Raw genomic sequence first — 16,569 nt, 5'->3', positions numbered from 1 at the left:
TCAGTTCCTTAACAGATACATTGAGCAGAAGCCCACTACTACCCCCCCCCCCAATGGTACCTCAATTAGAATTTTCTGATAACAGGGAAACTCAGTTGTAACTTGTATGCCTCCTTCACCAAATTTAAGATGTTTTCCTTCCTTATTCTATTGCCAGGGAAACCCGCAAAGGGTGCTGTTTCCCACAAGTGGTCTCTTGGACTTCTCTAGAATTTTACCTGTTTGGTTTGATTATGCCATTCAACCAGAAGGCAAAACTCCACCAAGCTAAAGTCATCCTTATAACTCCCTTCTGGCCCCAACAGACGTAGCTCTCTTTCATTTTGTCTCAGTTTTTGTAGAATCACATTTTTGGGTCTCACAAGAAAATAGTTAACCCATCCTTCTGGCAAATCTCACCCAGAAATGTACTCCTTGTGACTTACTGGATGGCTTCTCTACTTTCTTTGGTTGCCAGTGATCTTTTAGTTTCTTGGAGAGTGTCCAATATACTTTCTTTTTCCCAAAAGCCCAGTATGAATAAAGCTTACATGAATAAGTGGACATGCTTGTCATTGTAGACTGCAAGAAATTAGATCCCTTTTCATTGCTGTTCCCATCACAGATATTCTTGAAACTGAGCTAAGTTATTCTTCTATTAAAGGATAGTTGGCTGCCATGCCTATGTCTAATTTTCACAAAGACAAAGAATCAAGAACTATTTCTAGTACCAGTTGGTTAAGAAAAATGCTGAAACAATTTTCAGTGAACCTCAGAGTTAAGTTTTTTTTGTAAGGTGGGCCCTGCACTCCCAATGTTTGCGGACACACAGAACCCCCTAAACTTAAATATACCTACTCAGAGATCACACAACAGTAGAAAAAAAAGAAAAGTCCACTGTTGTTTAAGTTCATTTCTCCCAAATTATTTTGATCAGTCAGCACTTGATAAAATAATTGTTGATTGACTGACATCTACCCAACAAAGCTGCCATTGCTTTAAAGTTATAAATATGCAAGGCCTTCCTTAGAAGCACCTTTTTTTTTGGTCCCCCCACCCTACAACTGACTATCAGCTGCTACCAGCTTTTCTCCTTGTTTACTTAGTATATCAGACTCATCATAGTCTCTCTTGGGGTCAACTTGCATCACATCTGGGACCAGTAATGTGACTGACTATACTGGTGTAGCATAACTGAACCACATCTCGGACCAGTAATGTGACTGACTATACTGGTGCACTATAATTGCACCACATCTGGGACCAGTTATGTGACTGACTATATGGGCCCAGCATAATACGACTGCCAAGGAGTCTACCCTAACCCACCAACTCACTCTGCAGCAGCCTTGCAAGCCTAAGGGATCTGCATGCATGCCACCATCCATGCGAAGTCTGCTGACCAAGGGGTTTACCACTTGCGGGGCTGAGCCTGTCTGGCTCATAATACTCTCTCTCTCTCTCTCTCTGTCTCTCTGTCTTCCTGTCTCTCTCTCTCTCTCTCTCTCTCTGAGTCATGGGGGTCAGACAGCAGCACCTTCTTTTTGAGGCCTCAGTTGCATCATTTAATGCTGCCATGGGATATGTACTTTGCTCTGCTAAAATTGAATCAGGCTTTCTTTGAGTTTGTTAGTACAGCAGCATTAAAGTTGGCACTTCTTTTCATCCCACTGTTCATGACCTTTAAACCAGCTATGCCTGTCCAACTGCCTTCACTCGCAAGTCTCTATCTGGCAGACCCCTTTTTGAGAGAACTCATACATGAAGAAGGCTTAGGCTCCCTTGCAGGGTGTTTGGGTTTGGTGCATGCCAGGCAAGAATGTGAGACAGGCCAGCAGAAAATGTGTCTTGCTTCTGAATGAAGGGTTTCTCCTAGGCCTAGGCCTAGGTTGCCCATTGTTTGTATTGACATCATCACATGGTGGCTGTGGGGAGAATGGGACGTCCACCAAGCATGTGTTCCTGCCCCTAGCCTCATGGCAGTCCAACCTACTCATTCCATCCATCCTCTCAGCCTGGCATCTGTTCCCATGAAGTCTAGCCTCATGAGGAACTCACTGAAAGATGCCTCGTATAGTACCTCCCAGCAGAAAGGGCACCTCATCCACATTATCTCTCTGTCAGTAACTTGGGGTACTGATCAAACTCAGGTTGCTTGGACTTTAGTCAGGACTTTATCTCTGTATGCCACTGGAGAGACAGAAGACAATTTCCTTTGTAGCCATTACTTCAACTAAAAGGATTTCTGAATCACACACCCATAGGTTCATAGGTTCATAAGTAGGTACTAGGCTATCGGCCCAAGGGCCTGCATAAGCCTAGCCAACAAGGTTCCTTGACTTACGCCACCCAAGAAAGTTATTTTGCTGTGCCACTGTCGAGCAGAGACATAGAAGTGATCCTCAGGGTGTATTTCACTCATTTTTCTGTTCCACTTTATCTGCTTTTCCCCCCACAGTGATTATTCTATGCTCAAACCTGCAAACTAGTTATATTTAACTTACATCATACATTTGCTAATAGTCTTTCCATCCTCTCCTGGTAAGCACTTGAGGCTGTGCATGATTGGGCAGTGCCATTAAATATATGATGATAAAATCAAGTCCATGCATAAGGATGCCCAGATTTTTTTTTTCTTCCTAATTTCTGGCCATACAGTTTCTAAACTTACCCTGTAAGATGGCAAATTGTATAAAATGTTATCTTAGTTGCTAAGGTGGCATAGCGGGATAAAGCCCTGATTACAACCCAGCTGACCCAGGTCCAGTTAGTGGCTCGGGTGACTGATGGAGGGGCAGGAAGATGCACATGCCCATCAAGGTGGTGTGGGATGGTTGCATGGGTGCTGCTGTCAGTGATCTCTGGTGCAAACTGGAGATGCTGACATAGACAGCGTAGACAAAAAGGAAGTAGGGTGGCGGTAGTACTGCAGAGGCTTGCTGAAATGCCACACATTGCCACTGCAAACCCATCCATCAGACATACCAAGTAACCTAGTGGGTGGGAGAAATGGGTAAGATATAAAAGTAACCCCTAACAGAAAAGTGATAGTCAGACCCACTGGACACCTTAGGCTCCATGACCATCCCCAGCTGAACCAGGTAGCCAGGAGAGTTAAAGAGAGCTGGTAAACTTAGTGTGGATAAAGTGCAGGGGTAGCAGGCCATAGGGTGATGCAGGGAAGTAATAAAGTGCTCAAACAATGTTGTGGTCTGAAGTAAGCTAAGCCATTGCAACAGGTAAGTAAGGCGCATTCAGCTTTAGCTGCCACAGTTGCCTTTTACAGAAATGCAGCCACTGATGATATTTCTGCAGCAGCTCACTCAAGTTTCATTACAAAGCATTGCACACTAGATCTCATTTTCACATCCAGATTTACCTCCAGGTTAACATTATAAGAATTTTCTTCTCATAGGGGTCCAACCAATATGAAAAGTGTATGACTTTGTCCTACAATGTACAGAGAATGGGCCCATTCTTATCAGATATGAAAGGTAGATACTTACCATAACAATGTATCCATAACAGTGGGTCCATCCTTGTTAATGATCCTTCTCACCTTCCCCCACCTTGGCTGAGGAGGTCTCTTGTGTCTTATTATTTTTTCTTTAACACAACTAACCTCAAATCTACAGAGGGAGAGTGGCATGGTGTATCGTGGGATATAGAGGGAGGTACTTTGCAATCTGGGAAAATCTGGCTTGCCAAAAACTTTTAATGCCTTCAGTTCTGGTCCTACAAATTTCTGATGATGGATTCACTCGTACAGCTCTTTTGGTATAGTAAATGCATAACTGTTGTTTTTTAATGCTTTTGTGTCTGCTCTCACCTTTACCCCCAACATTCCTTACTGTTTTTACAGAGTGCCTTCTTTTTGTAAACTCTCCTCTTCTGACCACTCTCTGGTACTTTCTTCTTCTCTTTTAATCTGTGTCTCCTGAGGGAAAACGTATAGTGTTTGTACTGTACTGTACTGTACTGTAGTGTTTTAACTTGTATTAATCCTAATCTGCAATAAATGATTTTCTTGTCTTTTTTTTTTTTTTTTTTTTTTTTTTGATTTTTAACTGTACTTAGAGGCTTTTCCCACTACAAGCAAAGGTACCTTAGTAATTTAAGATAAGATTCCATTACTTTCTGTTCCTCACACATACACACGCATGTACACGTGCACACACACACACACACACACACACACACACACACACACACACACACACACACACACACACACACGCACACACACACACACACACACACACACACACACACACACACACACACACACACACACACACACACACACACACACACACACACACACACACACACACACACACACGCACACACACACACATACACACACACGATTATGGCCATAGCAACACACAGTTCTCTGTTCATATATAATTAAAATGATCACTTTTTTCATCCTGCTTGCAAGCCATAATAATTAGTCTCTCAGCCAAGATACAAGGATGTTTGCCAGATCTCTGCAGCTGTTTTGCATGTATCAGCCAGCTGAACATCATATTGACAGTAAAAAAAATAGCTTTGTTGACACAGAGGGATAAAGCCCTGACTATGATACAAACAACATAAGGTAATTTAACGGTATACTATCATAATTCCGAAGTGCATTCGGTCGAAAGCCGGTATCCCCGACTCCCAAGCGCGAAAGTGACAATGTCGAATTTCAACATTGCCGAAAGTACATCTCGAATTCGACCTTCAAATGGGCTTTAACATGGGTTGAAATAGGGGTGAGATTTGTACTTCGACAATGTCGGGTTCGACATTGTCACCATTCGACCCCCTGCCGTTCGCTGCAGTGGTGTCAACAAGATGCACATCAGAATTATGATAGTAAACCAATTTAACAGCCTGGGCCTTACATGAGCTAGTCAAGGAAGAGAGGAATGACAAAGTAGAATCTACTTGCCTGTTTGTGAAGGAAGGATATGAGAGCACATACCTGGAGTGTATACTCCATACAGAGTCTCAAGTAGAAACCAGAGATTTCTGGAGGTGCTTGCCTTTCAAGGATCAGGATCACTGAGAATCTGCCTCTCATAAAAGAGGGGAACATTCCTCTTGGTTAGACCTATTATATACCACCCCTTGGGAGTGTCATGAGCATGTGCAGAGTGAGCATAAAGGACTTAAAATAACCCCCTCCAATGCCAACAGCAGGATGAAATCACTACTTCTGCCCCTTGACCCTTACCCGTTGGATGAAAGAATAGGTAGTAGGGCTTTCCCCTCCCAAAGGAACAACTAGCCTGATTGTCAGGAGGAAGGAAGGGTGGTTTAGTGATCAACTGGGACTGAGGAACAATAAAAATACAGCAATTAAACTATATAGAAACATATTTTTGTCAGCTTTTCATCTCAAAAAAGTAGCTATTGGAGTCCCATACTTCCTAGAAAAGCTGTTTTAATTCACTAAAATTGCCATATAAGAGTATTACACAGTATGTGTTTATGAAGCCACTTCCCTAGTGAGAGCTGCATCCAGCACTAAGTGAGCAAGGCAGTCACCTAGGGTCCACTGACTGGGAGAGGACACAGCTGGCTGGGAGGGGGCCCACTGGCAGGGAACTGTGACATTATTTTTTTAATTAAAAAAAAACAAAAACAAATTAGATGCTTTTTTTTAAGGGTGTTCTTCTTTTAAGAACTCCCTCTGCATTTGGTCGCAACACCCTGTTGTTTATTTATGTATACAAGAAGACATTCCTGTTTCCATTGACAACACGAACAGACAGGTGTGTATGTGTGTGTGTGTGTGTGTGTGTGTGTGTGTGTGTGTGTGTGTGTGTGTGTGTGTGTGTGTGTGTGTGTGTGTTATGCCTTATTTAGGGATAACAACTGGTTAGTGATTTGCTCAGACTCATACCTCTCTACCCCTTTGAGCAAGGACTCTGGACAAAGCCACAAAGAATGGGGCGGACCAAGGCCCAAAATAGGGACACTTTTTAAACATTGCTCCTACAGACTTAGAAAGTTGATAGAACAACAGGCTTTGTATTAGCATGAAGTTTCTGAAGGATATGAAGTCTGCAACTCAAATGTCTGCCATTATTTTCTTACTTGAGTTCTCAGTGATTAGCCAGTGATTTGCGAGAAATTCATATATTTTAGGAGAAACAGACCAAAAATATAAGACAAAAATCTGGACATTTTGCGAAAACCTGGACAGTTGAGAATTATGCCCAGGCTCAAACCCTGTATCTTAGTGACAGAAAGAGCCTGACTCCTCTATCCCAGCTACCAAGCAGTGAAATAAATTAAGTTTTCAGGTGTATTTTCAAGGAACTGGGTTTCACATGTAGTTTCAAGGAATTGAGTTTCAGGTATATTTCTAAGGAATTGAGTTTCAGGTGCACTTTTCAAGGAACTAAGTTTCAGGTGCATTTTTCAAGGAATTGAGTGTCAGGTGCCTTTTTAAGAAATTGAGTTTCAAGTGCATTTCAAGGAATTGTGAGCTTCAAGAGAAGACAAGTTTACTGCTGCTGATGTTAAGTCTATTTACAGTGTGCAACTGTTTTGTTTAGCAAATGGTATCAGTATTGTACTATAGAGCTGAAATGCATTGCTAGTAGCATAACAGGTAGCATACTTTCTTTTGATGCAGAAGGCTGTGGGTTCTACTCCCACATCCTGTAGATGGATTGCTGATACTGTGTTGTACTTTAAGGGAATGGGGTACTGCAGTCCTGAGTATGTCCTCCTCTGGATGAGATGCTTAGTAACTATGAACTTGTTATCAGTTTGCCATCCATTCCCTATTGCAATATTACCAGCTTACCTTTTTTTAATGTAACATAGGCAATTTATTATTCAAGGGTAGCAGGCACTGAATTTATAGACAAAACACTGAAATATAAAGTTGTTTGCTAGAAGCAACCTCTTCATTAGTTAAAAATCTCTTTAATGTGGAATTATTCAGATGACTTTTACTTCTACAGAGATTGTGTATATTGGCTGAGTGAGTGGCTTTTTATTTATTTATTTATTATTTATTGACATTTGCTAACTGGGAAAGTCCACTGGGTCAGGGACCCATTTTCAGTGGAGGCCTGGGGAGAAAAGCTCCGCAATTAACAGTAAAATAAAGATAAAAAAATAAAGAATAAGAATATATACAGATGGGGTTCCTATTAGAACGACGAAAATGCATTTTGTTGAATGCATTTTTGTCGACACATAAAAAGCAAACAGGCAAAACAGCGAAGCGACTGTTCAGAGAATTTTTTCTCTGGGAAGGAAGTCACTTGACCGCTTTGTTGCTTTGCCGTGTTCTGCACTGTAGTGTGGTCCCTTGTCCGGTATAGCTTCCGAGCGTGAATGTGCAACAGTTACTGACCTTAGGGTTAGGGTGCGGGTTAAGGTAAGTGTATATATATGAAAGTGTTTACTAGTACTTTTTTGTTTTGCGTTAGATGTATGGTTGAGTTATGTGTGTATGTGTTTTCAGCTGTTTACTTTTATTTTGGGGGGGGTGGAATTAGGGTTAAGGTAAGTGTGTATGTGTTTGGAACTGTTTATGTAAATGTGCAAGAGTTACTGACATTAGGGTTAGGGTGCAGGTTAAGGTAAGTGCATATGTTTTAAAATGTTTACTTTTTTTCCGTTAGATGTATTGTTGGGTTACGTGCATATGTGTTTTCAGTTGTTTACTGTTTTTTTGGGGGGTACAATTAGGGTTAAGGTACGTGTGTATGTGGTTGGAAGTGTTTACTGTTTTTTTTTTTTTTTTTTTTGGTTGGAACAGCGATTTCTTTCTCTAGGAAAGAAATTGCTGTTCTGTGGTGTCGACATTTTCAGCTTTCGCTAAAAAAGGGTCGATGAAACATCGTTCGCTGTTTTAAGCGTTCAGTGTTTCAATATAGACCCATACAGATGACATAAATGTTTAAAATAGCAAAACAGCAAAGTTAAACATTATAACATATAGAGATAGAGAAAAATCAAAACATTAATATACAATATAAAACTTATTAAGATTAATCAGAAACTTATATAAACATAGGTAATTGTCAGTACTGTAGTACAAGCAATTGAATTGTTTCTTTTGACATTACAAGAAACAAAGCAAAAGAACTAAAAGTCATGGCAGTTCATTGATGAAGAAAATGGTTGTAGCAGTAAATAGCAGTAATAGAGCTAGTGCTGTCTGGGTAAAAAGTTATTTTGAGACTATGGAGATGGCTTAGAAATTAAGTGGTCCTGGTTTCATGGTGTTTTTTGAATGACAATGGCATTTGTGGTTATCAAGGAGATAGGTTTTTAATGTTGCTTTGTATGTCTTTATGCAGTCTATTTGGGTAATATGGGAGGGTAGGGAGTTCCATTTTTAGCAATGCTATGTGAGAACAGGCATTGTCCAGCTCTTTTATTGGGTTTGGTTACATTTAGAAGTAAGTTATTGGAGGATCGAAGGGTGCATGCAGGGACATAACTTTGTAGTATTGATGACAGTGATGGACAGTTATTTGGTCTATAAATTAGTTTATGGGCTAGCATTAGCTGGGTATAGCAAAGATAGTTAGGGAACTCTAACCAGTTCATTTCATTGATTGCTTGGAAATGGTGTGAGCGGTTAGGCTTTCCTAAGGAAAATTTTGCTATTTTATAGTAACAGGACTGAAGCTTGTTGCTGAGGGAAGAGCGAAGGTTAGTAAAGATGGTGCTACCATAGAGTAAGGAAGGAATTAGTAAGGTTCTTGCCAGTTTTGTATTGGTGTTATTGTCCATGTAAAGTTTATGACAATAAAGTTTGCCAAGTTTAAAGTGTGTTTTCTTTATTGTGTTGAGAATGTGGGTTTCAAAGGTGAGTTTGTCGTCAACTGTAATGCCTAGTAGTTTGGCAGATTTTACTATTTCTATTTCAGTTCAGTCTTTAGCATATATATTTGAAGTTTATATCAGGTGCTTTTGAAGAAAATAATAGAAGTTCTGTTTTTTGGCATTTAGTAGCAGTTGAGAGTTATTTAGTCAAGATTCGATCTGTGTAAAGGCATGTTGAGTAGATGAGAGTAGGTTGGAGAAATTGTTTGAGGTAGAGATTATAGTTGAATTGTCAGCATACTGGATAATCTAACCTAGCTGTGTAACTTTGCGGAGGTCTTTAATAAAGATGTTAAAAAGTAATGGACCCAGAATGGAACCCTGTGAGACTGCTATGTTGTTTGACAGGTAATCATATTGAATGTTTTGCCACTTTACAAATTACTGTCTATTATTAAGGTATGATGTAAACCAGTTGAGGGATGTGGGGCCACAGCCAAGTTTAGTCAATTGGGTCAGAAGTTTAGTAAGTGAAACTGTGTCAAAAGCCTTAGATAGATCCAGTAGGATTACTGATGTAGGGTGACCTGTATCTAAGGCTTTGTTGACAGTATCGGTGAAGGAGAGCAGGGCTGTAACAGTGCTGTGCTGTGGGCGAAAGCCATGTTGAGTGGGAGACAGGAGATCATTGTCAATAAGGTATGTGAGTAATTGTGTGTGTGCAGACTTCAGAAGGATTTTGGATAATGCAGAAAGTATAGAAATGGGGCGATAGTTTGAGAGGTCATGAGAGTTTCCACCTTTATGTAGGGGAGTGATAATAGATTTTTTCCATAGATGTGGAACATAGCCTTCTGTGAGACAACGGTTTATAAGAATACTCACTAGATATGCAATTGCATTTGCAGCTAATTGTAAGTATTCTGGGGGAAGGTTATCTGTGGAAAGAGAGCAGGGTTTGAGCTTTTTTAGTAGTTTAAATTTGAGGGATATGGGTACAGGTTGGATAGAAAATGAGTGAGTTGTGGGAGCATTGGAACTTTTGTCAGGAAGAAGAGGTGAATTGCCAGTTTGTTCGGAGCATATGTATTTTGGGAGTGTGGGATTAGGTTTGTTAGGGAGTCTTTGATTAAATTTTGAATGGTGGTGATGGAGTGGGTATTGAAGTTGTGGGAGATTTGCTGGGGAGGTCTTATCAGGTGCGGGAAATGGATTTTGAATAGTGCCAGGATTAAGAAGGGTGGAGACTGACTTCCAGAATTTCCTAGGATTGTTTTGTAGGGATGTTAGCCTAGAGGATAAATAGTTTTTTTTATCTTGTATTACTAGTTTTTTGGCTCTATTTCTTAGTTGTTTGAAGTTAGTTTCATTTTGTTGTGATCTGTCTTTTTGAAAAGTTTTCCAAGCTTTGTCTCTTTGGAGGATACATTGTTTGGTCATTTTTGTTAGCCATGTGGCGTTATTTACTTTTGTTCACTTGATACGTATGGGGGCTAAGATATTAAATGTATCTAAGAAGAGATTATTAAAGTAATTAACTGCCTCATCTAGGGGAAGAGTGTTTAGTGGGAGCCAGTTAAGGTTTTTAGAATGCTTGAGAATTTATTTTGGTCAAAGTGGGTAAGATTTCTGGATGTTTTATATGAGTGTGTCTTGGTTATATGAGGGTGGGTCCTGTGGGAGTATGCTGGAAGGTGGCCATTTCAATGAATGTGAGTTTCAAGGGCATAGAAGTTTTAATTATTTATTTAATATGTGTTTATTGGGAGAGTCCAACTGGGATAGAGCCCATTTTCAGAGGAGGCCCAGAGAGAAATGCTCCAGATGCATGTCTTTGGAATGTGGGAGGAAACCGGACCACCCAGAGGAAACCCATGCAAACGCAGGGAGGACATGCAGACTCCACACAGAAGGTACTCCAACCAAAAATCAAACCAGAGAACCTCTTGCTGTGAGGTGACAATATTAACCACTGCACCATTGCACCACCCAGACTGTTTTCATTGTAAGACTATATTGCTTTGTTTAGCAAATGTTTATCAGTGTTTGTGCTATAAAATGTGAAATAAACATTTTAAATTAAATCCAATAGCTGTAATCATTGTAGAGGTAAAGCAGAAAACAGTATGTATACTGAGAGGTTTGAACAATGTTTATGGTAACTGGGGAGAAATAACCAGGCAATGGGATACTGGAATGGCTGTGGGGGGCTGTGTATGGAGTGACTGGGATGGCTGTTTATGAGAGGGGGCCATGATCAATTAACCTGCCTAGGGCCCCATTTGATCACGATCTGACTCTGTCCCTATTGAAACTATAGCACAAAATGAGCTTAACATATTCAAATCCAAACTTAAAGACAATTTTCAAGAAGAATGTGTTTGTAAGTGCTTTGGTGATATTGGCTAGAAATAATAAAAATTCAGTAACCACCAAGCCATGTTCAAAATAGCTCTGAAAACCATAGCCTCCCCTTCATCAAACAAAATTCTCAATCATTGTAAATATTTAATTCCATAACTTTTTTGCAGAAATGTTGTAAATATGTAAATTATGTGTATTTGTCTCTATGTATCGATTTGCTTTTCCTTCCAGTGGCTTTATAATGATTGTTATTATTATAACTGTGAGCCCTATATTCAGCTCTGTAGTTATGCCTGTTATTTACTGAAATATATAACTGTATGTATTCTGCTAGCATACTTTATATAAGCATTTTGTACAATCTAGTCATGTAAGATTTCCATTTACTCTTGCATGTTCTATTTCTGTATTTCTGTTCTGCCATGAGCCCGGGGTCATAGTTGAAAAGGGTCAACAGACCAGCCTACTCGCCTGGTAAGCAAATTGCAAAGAAAAATAAATTAATGAAATAGAATTATACAGCAAAATAATATGTATTTAAAGAGCTATTCTGAAAAATGTAGCTCACAGAATTTATTTCACAAAACCTATCAGGTGACAAAATACTTTCCCAAATAGAAGAATAACCCATACTGCGATACTATAACCTTGCTATAAGCTATATTTAGTCTGGGTAAGGTAGGATTTTAAAAGCAGCCACTAGTTAAAAGGTTTGGGGTAAAATGTATTCTTCAGGACCCAAACTCAAATTGTATCTCTTGTCTCACCTCTTCCCTCTAGCAACTAGCATTATATTTTTAATGGAGTATTCATTTTGAATGTACTTTGAAAATAAAACTTCATGGGATTCAAATGGAAATACTGTTGTTATCTTGTGATGATGTGCATATAGTTTCCTTCAAAACATAAGGTAGGATCTGTAGGCATTGCATTTGTACCTACTCCAGAGTTATAAGTTATGTGATAATTGCAGGTCTGCTACTTGTTTGAACAATAATATAAGTACAGTAAGCTCAGCATCTCTGTGTATGTCTCGAAATACAGAATTTGTTTATACAAGAGACAGTAATGGAGTTGTCTCAAGTAATGCGGCCAACAGAGTACATAGGTGCACTTGTATTTCAGTGATTTGTTAGCTCCATTGTTGAAAATTTAATACAGTTGTCTAGGCCAAATGTATTCTGCAGTAAGAGGGCAACATTAAAATGGTGGATATTACCAAGGCAAAGGCACTGGTGCAGTGACTAACTTTGTATCCTCACAGCAAGAAATTCTCCAGTTCATTTCTCAGCTGGGGTAGCGCCTGTGTGAAGTCTGCATCTCCTCCATGTTCTCACTTGTTTTTTTCTTCTCATACCCTAGTTTCTACTCAAAGACATGTAGTAAGCTGATTGGTGATTCTAAATTCTAACTAGGAATATGTGTAATGCAGTAAAAAGACTTGGCAGTTTATTTCTGTTTCCCTATTTGTTTAATAAACTATGTGAATAGTGGCAACTGTATACGTAGTTGCTATAGGAGCTGAAAGTGACTTGTGAGTAGGGATTGGATGGATGGATTTCCAAAGGGATATATTGCTATTATTATTTTTTTTTTACCAGTTCTTTCTTAATACGTTTTATTCCAGTTTACAAAATATTAATAATATTCTTTCAGCGTATTGTTATTTGTTTTTTTTTGTTTGTTTTTTTTACCAGTTCCTTCTTAATATATTTTATTTCAGTTTACAAAATATTTATAATGTTCTTCCAGTGACTCTTCTGTTCCTGTCTGGGAAAGTATACTGCCAGGTGTGAAATCATTCCATACTTTGAAGATTTCATTATTTTCCATGTAGTGCGTCTGCAATATATGTTTATAATAACACTAAAATACAGTATTGATATTTCAGTATGCATGAGTAATGTGACTAGATTGCTATGTATACAGATCTACAATACCCTGTCAAGGGTATGCATTACGTTGTTTGGTGCTTGGTGCTGCTCTAACAAATTGGATAGCTGTGGTTTATCATCACGTTTCTATATCTCTGGATTATGCTTGAAAATTCCATTAGTCTTAATAAAATAAAATATCAACCGAGAAAAAATGCCTTATAACAAATAACCAGGACTTTCAGGTTGTTGGTTATCTCTCCTGTCCTCTCCTACATAGACATACCTTCCTGTTTCTTGTCTAGCTTAGCAAATCTCTTCAATTTCAACATAAAGCAAGCACTTCTACAAGAGTGTTAACTGCTGCAAATATTCTACCATTCCTCTGTACATCTTTGAAAAATATATTTCTGTTGACTACAGCAAATAACCACATCTATTTAAAGCTTGGTGCTGTTGCAAAGTATGAAATAACAGACTTATGATGGGATAAGTCATAAAACTGTATTTATTTTGTACATCTGTCAAGGAGCATAAGTGAATTAAAAGGCTACTATGTAACAAATGAGACAAGAGTAAAAATAAAATCTAATAAATAATGCATAAGCCAAAAATGCTAACACTGATCTGCTGTGCTACAATGGAAATGTGTATGTGCATAAACATCGTATGCTATAAAGTCATAATTTATATTCCACCTGCAAGTGACAAGTACCCCATGTTTATTTACATAATTGTATAATAGAATTTCCTTTATAAAGTTGTTTCTTATAAAGCATGCCTGTAAATGTCACCTGAGCACATGCCTGTAAATGTCACCTGAGCACATCTTAATGTACAAGCAGAAGTAGAAACCCAGGGTAAATGGAAAGGTGCAGATAAGAAGTATTTGCTCTAACAATAAAAACACTCAAGTACCCTTGAATATAAAATACCTCTCCTTCAGAACTCTTCATCAGCTGTTTGTCAAACCATTAATCAATTATCTGTGAATCTAAAAGCCCAGAAAAATACAAAAATGTGCATGTTAGAAAGGGAATTTGTAGCTTGAAATGCTTTTCATTGGATAGTCTTTTATATCTAGAAATCCTCTAACACATAAACTGTGGACAAAGCATAATAGTTTAATGTTGTTTGTTTTTTTTCTGTCAAAGATCATTCATTGTAGTTGTCTGTAACAACATTATGCATATTTAAAAGCAATTATTTTCATACACAATAATATTTTGTTATAATAAAATGCAGATCTGGAGAAAAAAACAAAATCTGGCCTTTGCAATACTTATTAGACACCGATACTCAGGAGCAAAACTACAGTCTCTTAAATTATCTCAGTGGGTTACACTCATAAAAGCAGCTTTGGTCAACCTTTTACAAACTTTTGCTATGCATTTATAATTATAGTGACTTAGGCCACAGACATGTACATCGACTTGTCATCCAGAAAGTTACTAGTGGAAAGGGACCAAAAAGAATCTTCAGGCCATCCCACGCACCTAATTAACCAATTTTAAATAAATAAATATAAATAAATAAAATAACATAAAATAACCACTGGTCTCATTCTCCATAATAGAACATTTTCATGCGTACTAAGAATATTTGAGGTTCTTTACAAAGAAAGCTCCTTAAATTAAAGGTTGATTGCTGAGACTGCCTACTTGCTTGATTTGACAAGGTACTTTTTATAGATTATCATAATGAAAAGTAGAGAGGCAATCCACAGAAGCATACAGAAAGGCATGAGCCAGCTGAAGAAATGAAAAGCAGAAAGGAAGATATGGAGCAGACATAGCATGTTACGCTCACTGCGAAATAATATCGAATTCTGCCATCATATAAATGTAAGGGAATGTAATGCAGTCATCACATGGAATGATTATTTACTGTAAACATGTCACTTCATTATGTGGTGTGTAGATCCCATGTTTTGAGTGTAAGGATGTGCGTACTGTACATATGTGGATAATTCAAATGTTCACAAGATGTGTGCAAAAGAATATATAATAGCAGGGTGAGCATTGCCATCTGTCTACCAAAAGATTAGAGAGGATACTGTGCCAAGCTACACATCTGGAGACTTAGATTCTATACGAATAGTAGGTGACAGTAAACCAACCACCTAACTTCCTTGGTCTCCTAGAATAGTCCACAATAGAAGATATCAACTTATTATCCAAAATGAAACTGGCTGCTAGATAAATGCAGGTAGGGGCTAAACAAGTTAATAAACAGATAGACAAACAAAGGATGGGCAGTTCTACACAGATAAAATGTTCAGACCATAACTGCTGACAAAAAAAACAAAAAAACAAAACTGTAGCTCAAGGGAAAACTAGCATCTCTAGACCACAGGTCATTTAGAGATGCAACTTGGGCACATAATAAGAGGTCAAGAACATTAATATGTGTGCAACAGCATAAATGAAGGGTTGAGGAGATATAAGATTAACTGCAGCAGTCTCACTTTGGAAGACAGACAGCAGTGTCAGGAGTTTGGTAAATGTCAATAATATTTAGAACTGAGAGTCTAAACTCGGGGGGGGGGGGGGGTTGAAAAGGGTTTGACACGTGTGAGCAGTCTTCTAGCAAGTGCCAAGGTGTCACTAGGAGTAGCGGTGGTGCAACAAGTAGCACACTCACCTTTGGTGCCAGAAGGCTGCGGGTTCTTTTCCCACTCTAAATGACTAGAATACTGACAATGCAATTGGGGGGGGGGTGCTGCACTCCAAAGTGTGTCATCCTTTGGATGAATTGTTAAACCAAGGTCCCAACTGATTGAGCTGATGGTAACTGAGATGGGTGTAAAAGATTCCATGTCACAGATCAAAAGGGTAGAAGTTTCCATATCCATCCATCCATCCTCAACCCCTTTTTCCCATGAGGTCCGGGTGTCACTTCAACCATGACAATCATGTCAAGACAAGGTTTACACTGCAGGGTGGCTAGCTCTGCTGAAGGGGTTTATCCTTCCCACTCACTCGCGCATGCACACACACATACACACACACACACACACACACACACACACACACACACACACACACACACACACACACACACAAATTCACACCTATGGCCAATTTAGAATGTCCAGTCCACCTAATGCATGTCTTTGGAATGTGGAAGGAAACCTAAGCACCCAGAGGAAACCCATGCAACCACAGGGAGGACATGCAGACTACACACAGAAGGCACCCCAGCCAAGAATCAAACCAGAGAGCCTGTTGTTTTAGATGACAATGCTAACTGCTGCACAACTGCACAGTTAGTTAATTAGAAGTTTCCAAATGCCCTACTGAAATTTCCCTCAGTAAATATCATCTCAGGTCTTCCCCGAAAAGAGGCCACTAGCATAGTGGGACTAACCTGATTAACAAAGGATAAATAAAATAAGGGGGTCTATATCACATCATCGAACTTTTAATAGTTTGAATCACTAAACATCGGACTCAAGTACTCGAACTATTAAAAGTCTGAATTGATGTGAATAGCATTTTAACCCCAAAAAAACCTAAAGGGTATAATATGGGGGTAAGCCCCCTGCACCCCCAACCCC

The sequence above is a fragment of the Protopterus annectens genome, chromosome 13.part0 (assembly GCF_019279795.1).
Source record: "Protopterus annectens isolate FY-2018-M chromosome 13.part0, PAN1.0, whole genome shotgun sequence".
Classification (NCBI taxonomy): Eukaryota; Metazoa; Chordata; order Ceratodontiformes; family Protopteridae; genus Protopterus; species Protopterus annectens.
Note: the sequence above shows the minus strand (reverse complement) of the source record.